The sequence below is a fragment of the Cupressus sempervirens genome, chromosome 11 (assembly GCF_028749045.1).
Source record: "Cupressus sempervirens isolate cs-2001-9-10 chromosome 11, ASM2874904v1, whole genome shotgun sequence".
Lineage (NCBI taxonomy): Eukaryota > Viridiplantae > Streptophyta > Pinopsida > Cupressales > Cupressaceae > Cupressus > Cupressus sempervirens.
In genome coordinates, this window is record NC_143128.1 from 790,279,152 (window position 1) to 790,294,350 (window position 15,199).

A 15,199-nucleotide genomic window follows, 5' to 3' on the forward strand; every position below is an offset into this window, starting at 1 on the left:
ACTTGTTCTTGCAAGCCGACCAAGAAATCTCCTTGTTTCCCAAGCCTCAACTACTAGCCCTTCTCAAAGTTTTCTCCTACACTTCATCCCCTTCTCTGAGATGGATGATCTAGAATCTACCTTAACACTCCAAAAGACCCCTACTTATACCCAACTAAGCCACAAGTTGGCCTAATAGGCTACAAATTAAATAAATGTTTACATTAAATACATTTTGAGCCACAAGTCGACCTCCAACAAATATTAATTACCGAATTCCTTAAAAGACTTACAACACAAGTCAAATGCACATTGGAGAGGAAACCAAGACCCTAATAGGTCCACACAAACTTCCAGATCGAGCCACACCACGATCACACGCTAAATGTATTAAATGCACCAAATCATTCAAGGAAACCTGTAAGAACTCCATCTTGCAAGCCACACTTTCAAGCATCCACAAAACCACAAGTGTTACTAAGCTCCCAAAAGCATTGTTGAGTTCCATAGGTGTTGAGCATAATAGTGAGTGTCGACCAATAGTAGATGTTAGCCCCTTGAGAGACCGATCCATTTAATGACCTAATGCCTCGACCAACACTAAATCAAATAACAACCGAGCACCACTCCTTTGGTGACCAAGTCAACAACTCCTAGCCAAAATCCATCCAACATGTAGGATTGATAACAACCCTAGGATTCTCCTACATAGAACACCCCAACTTTGAAAAGATGTTCTCAGTAGCTGGAAGAACATCTCTAGGATTTATCACATAAATCCCAAGCTAATTCTTTGCATACAGATCCTCAGAGTCCTCAACTTGTCACTCTTTCCCTTATTTTTCGTGTGCTTCTTCACATCCATCCTCGGTGTTCCACATATTTTTTGTCCACACTGATCTCTAACCCTTTCAAAATCCTTCAGCTCAACTTGACTGCCAATACTTGGATTCCTTCTACCAAGCTCTTCATTCTACAAAGGAATTAGAGAATGCTTCTTGTCACCTTTCATAATTGAAAACACATTCTTAACACAATTACGCATAACCCTATAATCATATTGCCAAGGTCTACCAAGCAACACCTAATAATTTTTCATGTCCAAAATATCACACAACACTTGATCCTTATACTATCTAATCTAGAAATCAACAAGGCACTACTCCCTCACTCCCAGAGCATGTTCACTTTGTAACCAGCCAATCCTATAAGGATAAGTATGTCTCACCCTCTTCAAATAAGGTTTCTGAACCATAGCCTTATCAACAAGGTTATCAGTACTACCACCATCCACAATCACCTTGCAAACTTTACCACCAAAATTACAATGAGTCTTGAATAGACTAGTCCTCTAACAAGATTCCAGTGTCCTCTGACCAACCAGTACTCATTGAGCTAGAAAACTCTCTCCTTGCTCAAGTTTACTACTATGGTTCTCAACTTCATTCACAATAGCATTTCTTCAACCACCAGCTTTAGGACATTCATAAAATCAATTCCCTACTTCTCCACATTTGTAGAAAGTACCCTTACAATCACCCCTACCTATACTTCTCTTTTGATCAAAAGGTTTTGGTTCATCTTCTTCACATGGTTTATCTTTTGCCAAGCCATCCTAATTTTCCTTCTCTCTAGCATTACCTTGACTTTTACTCTTCAATTTTCTTGGACTAACTGCTAATGTTCCCCTTCGAGATTTGTGACATAGATTAATCACCTCCTATGTTCTATAATTTAGTGGTTGTATCGGGCATTGATACGTTAATCTTTTGGTCCAATGACAACTCTAGCTTGTAACAAGTGGTATCAAAGCTTGGTCATAGGCTCAAATCTCCTTGGATAATGCTGAGGGGGGGATTGTTGGACTAACCACCAATGTTCCCCTTTGGGATTTGTGACATGGCTTAACCACCTCATGTGTTCTATAAGTCTAGTGGTTGTATCGGGCATTGACAAGTTGATCTTTTGGTGCAACGACAACTCTAGCTTATAAAAAACTTATCTTCTACCTTCAGGGCATACTAATAAGCATCCTCAACTAAATCAATCTTCAACATACCAACCTCATATTGGATAATGAATCTCAAACCATTAATGTACCAAGCTACCTTCTCCTTTGACAATTATATATGCTCAGACTGAATAGACAACTTGTAGAACTCCTCGGATAGTCATATTTTTATGTTTCAAATTGTGTAACCTTTTGAACAACTCAAGTTCATAATCAATAGGAATGAACTTAGCCTTCAGTTTAGTTACCATCAATCTCCATCTAGTGATCTTCATTTCACCATCCTCTTCTCTATCTCTTTGCAATTATTTCCACCAAAGAGCAACATGTCCCTTCAACTTAGTTTGTGCCAACCCTACTCTGAGTAGATCCTCAATATCCTCAAGCTCAAAGTAGTCTTCCAATTCACCAATCCAATCAATCAGGTCTTCAAGAGTTAAAATACCTAAGAAATTAGAAACCTACATCTTAAGCTTCAACTTCAATTCAGATCCAAGTCTTGCAAATTGACCAACCCTATTTTCCATAGGTCTCTCCACATGATTAGATCTATCCTCACCACTTGATCAAGCAACTTCAAAGTCTTTGACAACTTCCTTATAACCATATTTAGTACCTACATGCTGAGGTGCACCACCAATAGCACTTATGATCTCAAAAATCATATCACACTTCATCAATGCCATCTTAGATTTGAAACTACCTTTAACCTCCTCCATTTTAGATCTAAAATCTTCTTTGACCTTCTCCAAGATCCTTTCTTCCACAAGATCACTAAGATCATCAATTTTCCTAGGGTCCAATCTTCTTGGAGTTATCTTCCAAGATCCTTTGTAAACCCAAAGAAATAAATCTACAAATCCATAAGATCAACTATCTCTTCCAACCTTCACTCACGTCCTAATGAAAACTACCTCAACTTTGGTGCTCAATTTACACACTCAAGAATAACATTCACTCTGATACCACCTGATGCAATGAAAGGTAGGAGAATCCCTAAAGAAGATGTACTAGCCCCCAAAAAATAACAACACAATGGAAACACAACACAAGATACACAATCTGATACCAAATCAAAACTCTTTATTCATATAATAATTGATTACATGCAATGTGTCAGGTTGTAAGGCCTTCTTGGTTATGACCAAATATAAAACAAGTAATAGTTCTGCAAGATCCCTCAAGATCCAATCCAAACCCTAGCTAGTCAAGATCCACCCTCTAATAGAAACCTCCAAGGAAATCTCAACTTTTCTCGCAAGCCCACCAAGAAATCTCCTTATTTCCCAAGCCTCAACTACTAGCCCTTCTTAAAATTTTCTCCTACACTTCATCCCCTTCTCCAAGTTGGATGATCTACAATCTTCCTTAAAACTCTAATAGACCCCCTAATTATACCCAACTAAGCCACAAGTTGGTCTAATAAGCTGCAAATTAAATAAACACTTGCATTAAATACATGTTGAGCCACAAGTTGGCCTACAACAGATATTAAATACTAAATTCCTTAAAAGACTTACAACACAAATGAAATGCACATAGGGGAGATAACCAAGACCCAAATAGGTCCACACAAACTCCCAGATTGATCCACATCATGATTACATGCTACATGCATTAAATGCACCAAATCATTCAAGGAAATCCACAATAGCTCCATCCTGCAAGTCACACTATTGAGCATCAACAAAACTATGAGCACTATCAAGCTCCCACAAGCATTGTCGAGTTCCATAGGTGTCAAAAAACAAACACACATCAAGCACACAATTGAGGGTCGAGAGATAGTAGATGTCAAGCCCCTTGAGCAATGAAACCCTTCAATGATTGAACACCTCGGCCAACACTAAATCCAATAATGACTAAGCACCACTCCTTTTGTGACTAAGTCAACAACTCCTAGCCAAAACCCCTCCAACATGTAGGATTACTAACAACCCTAGGATGCTCCTACATTAACATACCAATAGACATGTGATGAAAGGTATTGTAACAATACTCTCCTAGATGTAACCATTTTACCCAAGCATACTACTTGGTTTGAAACGTAGTTCCTCAAATATCCCTTTGTCCATTTATTAACTATCTCTATTTGTCCATTTGTTTGAGGATGAAAGCTACTACTTGGAATGAGTTATCTTCCTTTGAAATGAAAGAGTTCCTTCCAAAAAGAGATAGGGAATCTACTATCTCTATTACGAACAATGTTTCTACGCAAGCCATGTAACCTACAAAAATCCTTGAAGAACAACTATGCCTCTTGTGATGCCTTGAAATCAAATGTGATGTGAGATAAAGGTGCATACTTAGTCTATCTACCACCATATATATGTAATACTTACCACAATATTTTGTATATATGTGGTTGCAACAACTCTACAAGAAAAATATTACCACTCTTATTTTTTTGGCATACCACACATTCCTTAATGTGTTTGAGGACATTCTCCTTCATACCCTTCCATGTAAAGCACTCTTGAAGTTTCTTGTATGTATTGAAATATCCTTAATGACCAGCTAATGGTGTGTCATGAAAGGCCCTCAATATATTTCCTTAACTTTTGATCTTGGCACTAAGAACATCTTGTTCTTGTAATAAATCAGCTCATTAACAACCTTGTACCCATTATCATCCACTAACTTTTCCAATATTCTAAAATTATGGAGACTTTCTAATCAATAGAAATAGATGTTAAACAACATAATGTAGGATTCCTTGAGAGAGCATCAACAACTACATTATTCTTCCTTTTACATAGTCAATATCAAAATCATAAGCTTGCAATTTTATCACCTTTTTTTTATGATCATTCAAATCCCTTTGGTTCAAGAACAACTTGAGGCTATTATGGTTTGTCTTTACAATGAATCTCCCACATACCAAATATTGTCTAAACTTTTAAAGTGCATGCATGATTGCCAACATTTCCTTATCATAGATTGAATAACCTTTCTTTGATTGATTTAATTTGCTACTCTCAAATGTTAATGGACATCCCCTTTGAGTTAAGACAACCCCTATACCTTCTCTAGAAACATTACATTCAAGAACAAAAGGTAAAGAGAAATCTAGAATTGCAACCATAGGGCATGAATTCATTACCTCCTTATGCTTATCAAATGTTTTTTGTGCATCTGTTTGTCCAAATAAATGATCTTTTCTTTGTCAAATAAATCAAGGGTGCAAAAAGCTTAGAAATGTTTGAAATATAAGGCAAGCTAGGTTACTGAGAGAGGAGGGGTGAATCAAGAACCAATAAAACTTTAAACTTACTTCACCAATTAATCCTTCATATATTATTCTAATCTAATTGCATGCATGAAAGAGTGAAAGCAATAAACATTCATAACACTTTGACACAAGATACGGTGATCCAAAAATCTTCCAAATAGAAAGTAAAACTGGGGTGGGGATGTTACCCACAAGCTTTAGTACTACAATATAAAGTTGGCCTGTTAAGGCTTACAATTAACCACTTCTAGTGATCTGCTCTCTTAGGAGCAATAAAGATTGTTAGGTCCACCTTGTTAAAGGATTTACAAACATACAATGAAGTATGCACTCTATTAGGAGATTTAGAAAAAGACTATTAAGTCCACCCATTTAAAGGATTTGACTGATGCACTTGTTAGGATGAATCAATGTCTGGCCTCTTATGTACAACTTTGATTTGCTAAATGAGATTCCTTGAACTATAATGATCACCTGACTATGATAGATAAGTCTCTATTATACCACATACTACTTTTAGCCTTCTTCAATTTGCACTCATCTTCTTTTTACTTCTTTACATATATTATTCTTAATTTATTTGTATATGATACAATATATTACATATATATCGATCCAATTAATTATCTTTTGAATTTGGCTACAATACCAAATTCATCATAATTCACAAAGTTGGCCCATTGTTGTAACTCAGGTTCTAAGGACAAACTCGGTGATGTCCTGACACTTGAAAAATACTGTCAACACTTGACAAACACTGGCACTCAATTGAAGTTGAAGCTCAATCCATACTAATCACTTTGAGTAGTAGGAACTTGGTTAGCATTGTATGACTCAGTGAACACTGAGAAACTTGGTAGATACTGAAACACTCAATTGACACTACAATGCTTGGTCAACACTGAATTCTCTTCATTAACACTACAAGCTCAGTAGACATTGATGTATGTGGTTAACACTACAGAGTTGGTTAAATTGTGCTTTGCCTCTGAAGCTCAGCAGACATTGTAGAACTCAACAAGCATTGGAATCTATCTCAGATTCTCGGTAGACACTATAAAGCTTGGTATGAACTACAATCTAACTATTTAGCTCAGTAGCAACTCAAACACTTGGTTAACATTTATAGAAGAATGATAAGCTTGATAGAAACTATAGATCTCAATAGCAATGAAACCAACTAAGTGTTAAGTCACTAATAGAAAAATTGACCTTAATGTCAACAATTGCTTCCTTTGGCATTAGTGACAAAAACACATATCATACCAAAAATCTGAATTCTCAAAATTGTAAGTCAAAACTTTCTTATCTTCAACTTGGTTTTTGACTATTGTCTACTATTGTAGCTTGGTAACCTCTTACTCTAATTTTACTGATTTTTCAAAATTGCTTTTGTAAATATATTTTCTATTATTTGTACACGTGTCTTCATATTACTACTCCCCCATACATATATCTCTCCCTCATACATATATCTAGAGTATGATAATATTCTCTTTCTATAAAAATAATTTTCTCCCCCTTTATCAATAATATTCCCCTTCCCCCCTCCCCTCCCCCCCCCCCCCCCCCCTTTTTGACATAAATGCCAAAGGTGCAAAATATTTACAAGCTAATACCAAAATGTGAAAAAAAATACTATATACCTTCAAAATGATTGCCATGTTCTTGTCCCAATTCTCTTGCAATACCTTAAATGCATGCAAGGCTATCTGTACCTCTACTAAAAGTTCCATCGTATGGTTAGCTATGGAGAAGTTATTGTCATGGACCAATGTTTTTGCATTGCATCCATGTTTGGGAGAATCATGCCTTGAATTCTATGCAAGTGTGGCCCTAATCTTGGCTTCTCCCCTTAAAAATTCTACGTGGAGATCTATCAAGTATCTGTTCTTTATAAAATGTACAAAACTACAATTAGGATCAAGTGACAATTCATGTGCACTTGCCTTCATATCTTCATCTATATTGGATAGTTTATCCTTAATCTCCTTAGTTAAGATATATGTGTCATTCAACTTGAAAAATAAAGAAACAACATTATTTACATATGTTTCCAGTGTAGCAAGAATAATAGATAGTTCTACTTGATCAATACCTATCTTCTGTGCTAACTTCTCCAAAAATTTATTCTCAAATTTTATTTCTGCCTTCTGTAGAACTTTTTCTTGTCCATTAAGTTCTTCATTGTATTTGTGGGAAATTTCAACCAATCAATCCAAAATAGGTTGTTTCTCATCAGCCTCAATGCTCGGAGCATCAACAAATATGATCTTGATATTTTCAAGGAATTTTATTTTATTTTGTTTCCTCTTTAAGCTTTTGTTGCCTTTCTCTCTTCTTCTGAAGTTCTCGAAGGGTGCCAATCTCTTCAAGGATGAGTTTAGAGGTATCCCAATTTGGAATAGCAATGTCCTCATCTAGATCAATTTCTTCCTCTTTATCTTTACCTATAATAAAAGGAACAATTTCCTTTCCTTTGTTGAAAACTTTAGTGGTCGGTTGAGACTGAGTCTCAACTGTCATTGCACTAGCCATGGTGGAAACAATAGAGGAAATAGTAGAAATAGAAAAAAATGAAGGAATAGTAGAAATAACACCAATAACATGAATACCTTATTGTTTCTTAGTAGAGCCTGATGCTGGAATGATCTAAGCCTATTGCTTGGTAGATGAAGTGTTAGACACTTCACTCATTAAAATACTTAGTAAAGTAACACTAGAGATTGGATGTCTGCTTGGTAATCTAGTTTTAACCTCAACCAACTCAGTAGAAACCTTCTCTGAGCTAGATTTCAATAAGTCTTCACTTGGAGAATGAGGAAGGGAAGTCATAATTTTTACTAGTATCTTTTTTGCATCAGTATCCTCAATACTCTATAATTCTGGAAGACTTCCTCCTATAGCTTCTTGTTCTTTTTCCTCATCAACATCATCAATATCTACATTTTCTATTTCATCATCTTTTATTTCTCCATCCTCTTCCATGTCATCTTCCTCACCATCCTTATCATCTATTTGCACAACATTATCACTAGGTTTATGCAGCCCATAGATGTGTTTCCATGCAATATTATTGGATTTCAACATAGATTCAATGTCCTTTGATAGGATCAACAATGCATTAATTTTGGAGTAAGCTTCTTCTCATTTTTCTTCAATGGTTCCCTGACTTCCTTGACTGATAGATTAGGCATAAGTTGCTTCAAGGTCTATTATCTGATGTCCTTAGAAACATTGAGTGCATTCTCCCAAACCAGTGTAACTACCTTGAGAATTGCATCAAGAACTTATTTGACTAGTTCATTAGGGGAATACTTACATTTTTCCATCTATGCCACTAGGGCCTCTTTAATTTATTTCTTCTCTACTGCACTTCTAGTGTCATACTTAAGTGATTTGAAGGATGATACACCTCCTCCTTCTCTTATTCTATTTAGTCTCTCTTCAAAGGTAGAGGTAGTCTTCTGAAATATTATCTTCTCATCTTCTTCTTCTTCATCACCCAACTTTAGTTTCCTCTTAAATTTGGTGGATCTCCTTGAGAACATAGTAGAGGAAGACTTTGCAAGTTTTGTTATTATGACCTTCCCTTTCTTCTTGGGAGGCTTATCTTCCTTAGTTTCTTCTTCCTCTACATTCTCTTCTTCATTATCATCTTCAACTATGTCATCTCTTTTACCTTTAGTAAGCATGAGAGGAGAGCTTGATGACTTCGTGTTCTTCATAATTTTCTCTATCCCCTTTCTACCTTTGTTTACTACCTAGGGTAGCTTAATCTCAAGTTCAATCCTGGCCTTTGGATCCATAGGCTCATTCAAGAGAGCCTTAATAATATCTTTGGTTTCATCAATGTTCACCTCATAACCCAAAGGTTTTACCCATGCCACTCTTGGCCTAACTACTTGGATGTAAACTTTATCATAGTCTATCAAAAAATAGATATCCTACTCATAGTCTTCTACTAGCTTCTTAGGAACCCTATATCTACTCTCCATCTCCTCTTTAAATGTTTAGCTAGGCATTACTTTCAATTTTTTCTATGAAGTCACTTGTGAATTCATTTGTTTGATATAAAATAGGTATGTCTTTCCTCCATAGCACAATTCCTTTAGAAGGGAAAAGCTTTTGATAGAAGAATAAACAAGTTAAAAGACAACCAAACTTACACAAATTATTCTTGGAGACTTAGATACTCTCCATGTTTTTGCCCAACTGAGGCAAAGTAGCTTGGCAAGGTCAAAAGATAATTATTTTTTCACCACCTTCAATGCTAGGTCAATTGCTTCGTAGGGAAAGTTGTTTTGTCTGCTCAAGCTATATATCTTTTGAGAAATCACATGTATCTCAAACTTTATTTCTACATATGTTACTCCATTAAGCTTCATTCCTCTATCATCCCACTCGACACAAGTTCTCTTTGTTAGTTCACAATGTAGGGTTTTTGTTGTCTCATCTTTATTCAACATAGGCAACTTATTAATCCTATATATCATCTTCTTTGTGATTTGGATAGGGTGATCCAACCACAAATGTATTTCATGAACTCTTCCCAGGATATATCTAATCCATTTTCCTTGGAAATTTCATGGCATATGCATAATGTGTGTCAAACCCTTCATCTCCAAATGTATATGTCCGGGTTTTAAAACACCATCCACACAAAGTTCACCAAATGCCTAGTTCATTTCTAGGGTTCCAAGCTTTTGAATTGAATAGTGATAAAATGACTTGATATTGTGTATAAGAAGTACCTTCAAAGGGATTTGAGGCTACTCCAACTGGGTCAAGTGCCTCTACAATTGCTAGTATCAATTTGAACGTGGGAGCCTCGCAATCCACTCAATGAATCAACATCTCTAAACCCTTTTTCTCTTTGCTTCTTGAAGACACCATTCTCTCGATAAATCTTGAACACGACAATAATATTCAATAACTACTTCAAATAACTTAGGATCTCTATAATATCTCTTGACTAATAGCTCTTAAAATTCATGGTGAAATTATTCAATGAATTTTCTTTTTTTAATCAATTTTTTTCTTTACAATTTCCATTAATGCTTCATACAAATGTTCCCTCAGTGATAGGTTGTCCTCCACTCAATTTGGCCTTTGTGGCTTCGAAGACACCTTCAACATAGTAAGGTTATCATCATTTAGTCTGAACTTAGTACTCGATAAAGTCACCAACTCGACATCTACATCCAGGAAAAGATATGCAACCTAACCTTGCTTAGTAAAGTCTTGAACTTCTATCATCACTTGGTGATCCTTGTGCATCTTAAATACTGATATGGATCTTTCTACTTGCTATTTGGAACTAATGTTAGATAAATTCTTCTGAATCATAGTTTGACCAATCTCCATAGGAAACTTAGTCAAAGTGATTATGTCACCCAACTCATTTACTTGAGTGTCAACAAAACTTCAGGACTTTGGCTTGTATTCTCTTGAGATTTTTGCACTCATTGTTGCCTATTTTTTTAATGATATTGTTAGCTTTATCTTTATTTTTCATCTTCCACTCTACCTCTATTTATACAATTCTTGGTAGATGTCCAAGCTGTGTAAATATAAAACATCTTTATATAGTGTCTCTCTTCCTCATGTGATGTTTTACACAATTTTCTTCAATGTGCCCAAAATCACAATAGTAGGGACATCTACACCATGTGTTGTAATCCCATCCAAATATTGCATTCATAATTTTCTCTACTAGGTTCCACTTCTTGGTCTTGTGCTTCGAAGATTTGTGTCCTTAGTTGTTGCAATTATGACACTTTCCTTCAACTTAGGTTTTTTTGTGCATTCACTTGCTCTATATCCATGCTTATTACAGTTGTACCACTTTCTATTGAATTTTTCTTTACCATTGCTCCAACACTTATTTGATGTATGACCTATCTTACCACAATGATACCAAGTAGGTCTTTTTGTTAAAGTAATTGAGATCGTTTCTACAAATGTACTTACATTGCCATTTTAATTGATGATTTCCAAATGCAGATTTGGATCTCGTATATGTATAATATGAGAGGAGTAGACATGTCTCTATAGTTAATCACCATTTAGTTTATAAATAACTGTATGCATAACTTATCTTTAACACGTATATAATATTAATATATGGGCATATGCACTGAGTTGTGGTGCCAAAAAGGTGACAAGGAAATTTTATTTTACTATTTTAAAAAGCGTGTACGCGCTATAGCGCGTGCGCACTATAGTGAGTATGCGCTATAGTGCATACACACTTTAAAAAAAAAAAAAAGTATATATGATGGGCTGCAAACCCACAGCCCATCATTTTCATCAGCATTTTCTTCTACTCCTACAGCGAGCAGCGCGTACGCGAGTTGAAGACTCAACATTTGCACCACCATTTGCCAAAATGCCTCCTCGTCGACGAAATCCAAGACCACAAGCGCACCCACGACGACGCCGTAAGTGATATAAACCTAACTTTGCATTGTTTGATATATTTTTCATATTGTTTTGTAAGTTTTTATATTCTTTTGTAGGGTTTTTACAAATTTCATTTAGATTTGTTTATTTATTTGAATTTCAATTGATTTTTTATCAGGAAATGTTCATAATCAACCAGAAAATCCACAAGAACATCAAAACCCTCAAGAACCCCAAAACCAAAACCCTCCTCAAGAAGAAGAACAAATTCCACAACCCGAACCAATTGCAAGACCTCCACCAGGCACACAAGAAAATATAAGAAATGAAATAGAGAGAGGAAAAACTCAATTAGAAGGAATCATTGCTCGGTTGAAAGAATCTGAACAAACCAATCCAATGAGGGCTCAATTGGCATCATCCCTTGAATCCATTAACACTCAGATAGCCTCAGTTAGTGGTCGGTTAGATATTTGGCGGTCTAAGAGGGATGAACAAAAAAGATTTTATGCAAATAAATTGTCATATGAAGATGTTAGAAAAAAGGAAATACCAAAAGGTAGTATATGTGCATTATTTAGAAAAATCGATGAGCAAAATACTATTAGAGAGGGTACTAAACGATTCCCCATCCATTGGTGCATACATGATGCTATTAGAAATAATTTTTGGGATAGATGGTGGATGGTTTTTGATGCCCCTCCTTGCAACAATCACGAGGTCCCCATGTATTTTTTGAAGAAATTATATTGTGAGTTTGTCCTTGGGGAGATCCCCAATTATTTTGATATGTTAGACTCCCAGGGTAGAGGTGGGGGGTCATCATTTGAGAGGCCCGGAGCACGTCGTGACCCTAATGTAGTTAGGGCACCTGTGGTCCATCCACAGTGTGAGCATGTGATTATTCCTTCAGTTGTGAAGGAACATGTAGAGGCCAGCACTCTAGGGACCATTAATGCTTTGACGTAGACCCTCATCCATTCCACGAGCCCATTAGTTGAGGGGGAGCCTTCTATACATCGTGGTCACATGTGCACTTCATGAGGATCCCTATGCACATTTGGCACTCATGTCGGAGATGGTGCAGATGATGGGCTTGTCATCGATCAGTTCCTAAATGAGACATTTGGCATTGACACACAGGTAAATTACTAATTTGATCACATTTCATACATATAGTGAATGATTAATTAATTAGGATTTATTGACATTGTTCAAAATTTAGGGTCAAAGTGTCTTGGGCCTAGCAGCGATCCTCCAGGCCCATTTTTTGTCCCTTCGACGAGTCTTGAGGTATGTATCAATTTAATCATTTTAATTAATACATATATTTATTACGTAATCATATTAAGGATTGACCAAAAAAATATGCATGTGCATCAGTTCTCCACAGGACCCTCAACCTTTACCACAGACGCAGAGCAGAGATACAGTTGTTTCATGTTAATTTAATTCATTTGATTATATTTATTCCATGTTTCATGTTAGATATAACATGTATTGTATGACATGCAGCTCATGATGTCGGACACACCTCCTCATCTGCGACAGTCTGTTGATAGTGGAGTGGCCACAGCTGTGGCTAGCTTAGAGCCACTGACGGAGGTATGAAAGAATTTTCTTCATTTTAGTTGTTGTTTATAATAGTTAATCTCAAAATTTCTAATGTTATTTACAAGTGATTATATTTATTGAATTGTTCTAGGGTCTTGTCACGCCTGATCGTCCACGAGCATTTGAGGTGGACTTACAGAGTGACTATTTGTTGGCGGTAAGAAGATAATCAATTTTGTGAGTACATATATTTGATTTCAACGTATAATAAATATTGATTCATATCTACTTTCTTTGTATCAGTTGGACCTGGAGAAGAGCCTCAACAAGATGTCAAGTGAGCATGTCAGGAGGGCCCCGTCATCTCCACTGTCTCCCTCCACATGATGGTAGAGGACGTCGAGAGACTTGTTTCCTTCCCCTCGTGGGAAGGAAAAGATGTAGTTGAGATATTTGATACATATATATATATATATATATATATATATATATATATATATAGACACTTCTTTCCTTCCCCATGTATATATATAGGCATCTGAGAGACATATTCGATACATATTTGATGTACATATGACATTCTATATTTGATGTATGACATTATTGGTTAATATATGATATGTTTTTTCACATACGACATTATTGGTTATCATTTTATATTATATGTTTGTTCATGTATGACGTTAAATTAGATATGTTCGTGTATGACATTAAATTAGATATGTGCATGTATGAAATTAAATTCAATTGATAGAGAGTTGCCATTATGTCTACCAACTATTAGATGTTCTTTTTTGCTTTATCAGTATTTCTAAAAAACTGCAAAGAAGCTGTTTCTGGTGAATACTTGTAAACAATTATGATCATCAACTTCATATACTCATGGCTTTGGCTGCGAACACTTTTAACTTTGGCTATAAGCATCCATGGCTTTGGCTATGTGCACTAGTGGCTTTGGCTGTGAGCATTTATGGCTTTGGTTGTAGGCACAATATAGCCTTGGTTGTAGGTTGTCTTTCTTGCTGCATGTCGAAGTTACCTTCAAGAATATCATTAGTCTAAGATCATTACAATTAAAATACTATGACATAATACCTTGGAAATAATAGTCTTTAACCCATTACTTTATTTGTTAAAACATCATGTAGTATCTACTGTAGTCCTTCTACTCAAATATGTTTTCAAAAATACTTAGTATGGCAAAGAAATGTCTATGGAAAGCTTGTCAAATAGGATATTGAAGAACTAAATGTGGATAGTCATTAGTACCCATCAATAAGAACACATACATCTTTCTCAAGCAAGCCATATGACATTAGCAAGTAATTTATAGATTTCCTTTGCAAATAACTAGAAGATGCTATGAATCTTAATACAGAGTTAATCACGAACTCATTATTCCATCCAAGAAGCATATATCACCCTAAGCCAATTAACCGACAAGATAAAAATTAATTCAATTTCAACAAATTTTTGAGTATAACAAGCATCTTATGGATTCTTACAAGAATTAACATGATGTTCACAAGAGCATTACAAGTTCTTGTAATGCTATTTCACATATTGTAATCATATTAAGTTTTGAATGGCCATTTGTGTTACAAGCATAAATGTTCTTTAAGGTCTTTTAATTCTAGACATGAATTTTATTATGAAGCTTTTTTATGACAACCCACTCAATGCATATATTGTTGTTCCACATTATGCTAATTTGACTTTCATTGGTTGATTTGGGTCTACACATGACGTTATTCACTACCTTTTTTATATATTATTTTTTTGTAGTGAGGTTCTGGCCTGAATGAATGTATTAATCATCGAAGTTGTGAACCTTGGTCGAGATCCTTACAAATATATTTTCAAATTGGACCTCAAATAGTTTTCTCAGTCACCCCCTGTACACAGATACTGAAATTTTAGTTAATTACAAAATTAATACTGAATTAACACAAGTTTAATTCATAAGTATTATGTACCTCAATAGGCTAGATTATTATTGACCGGGAAGCTTTATCTTA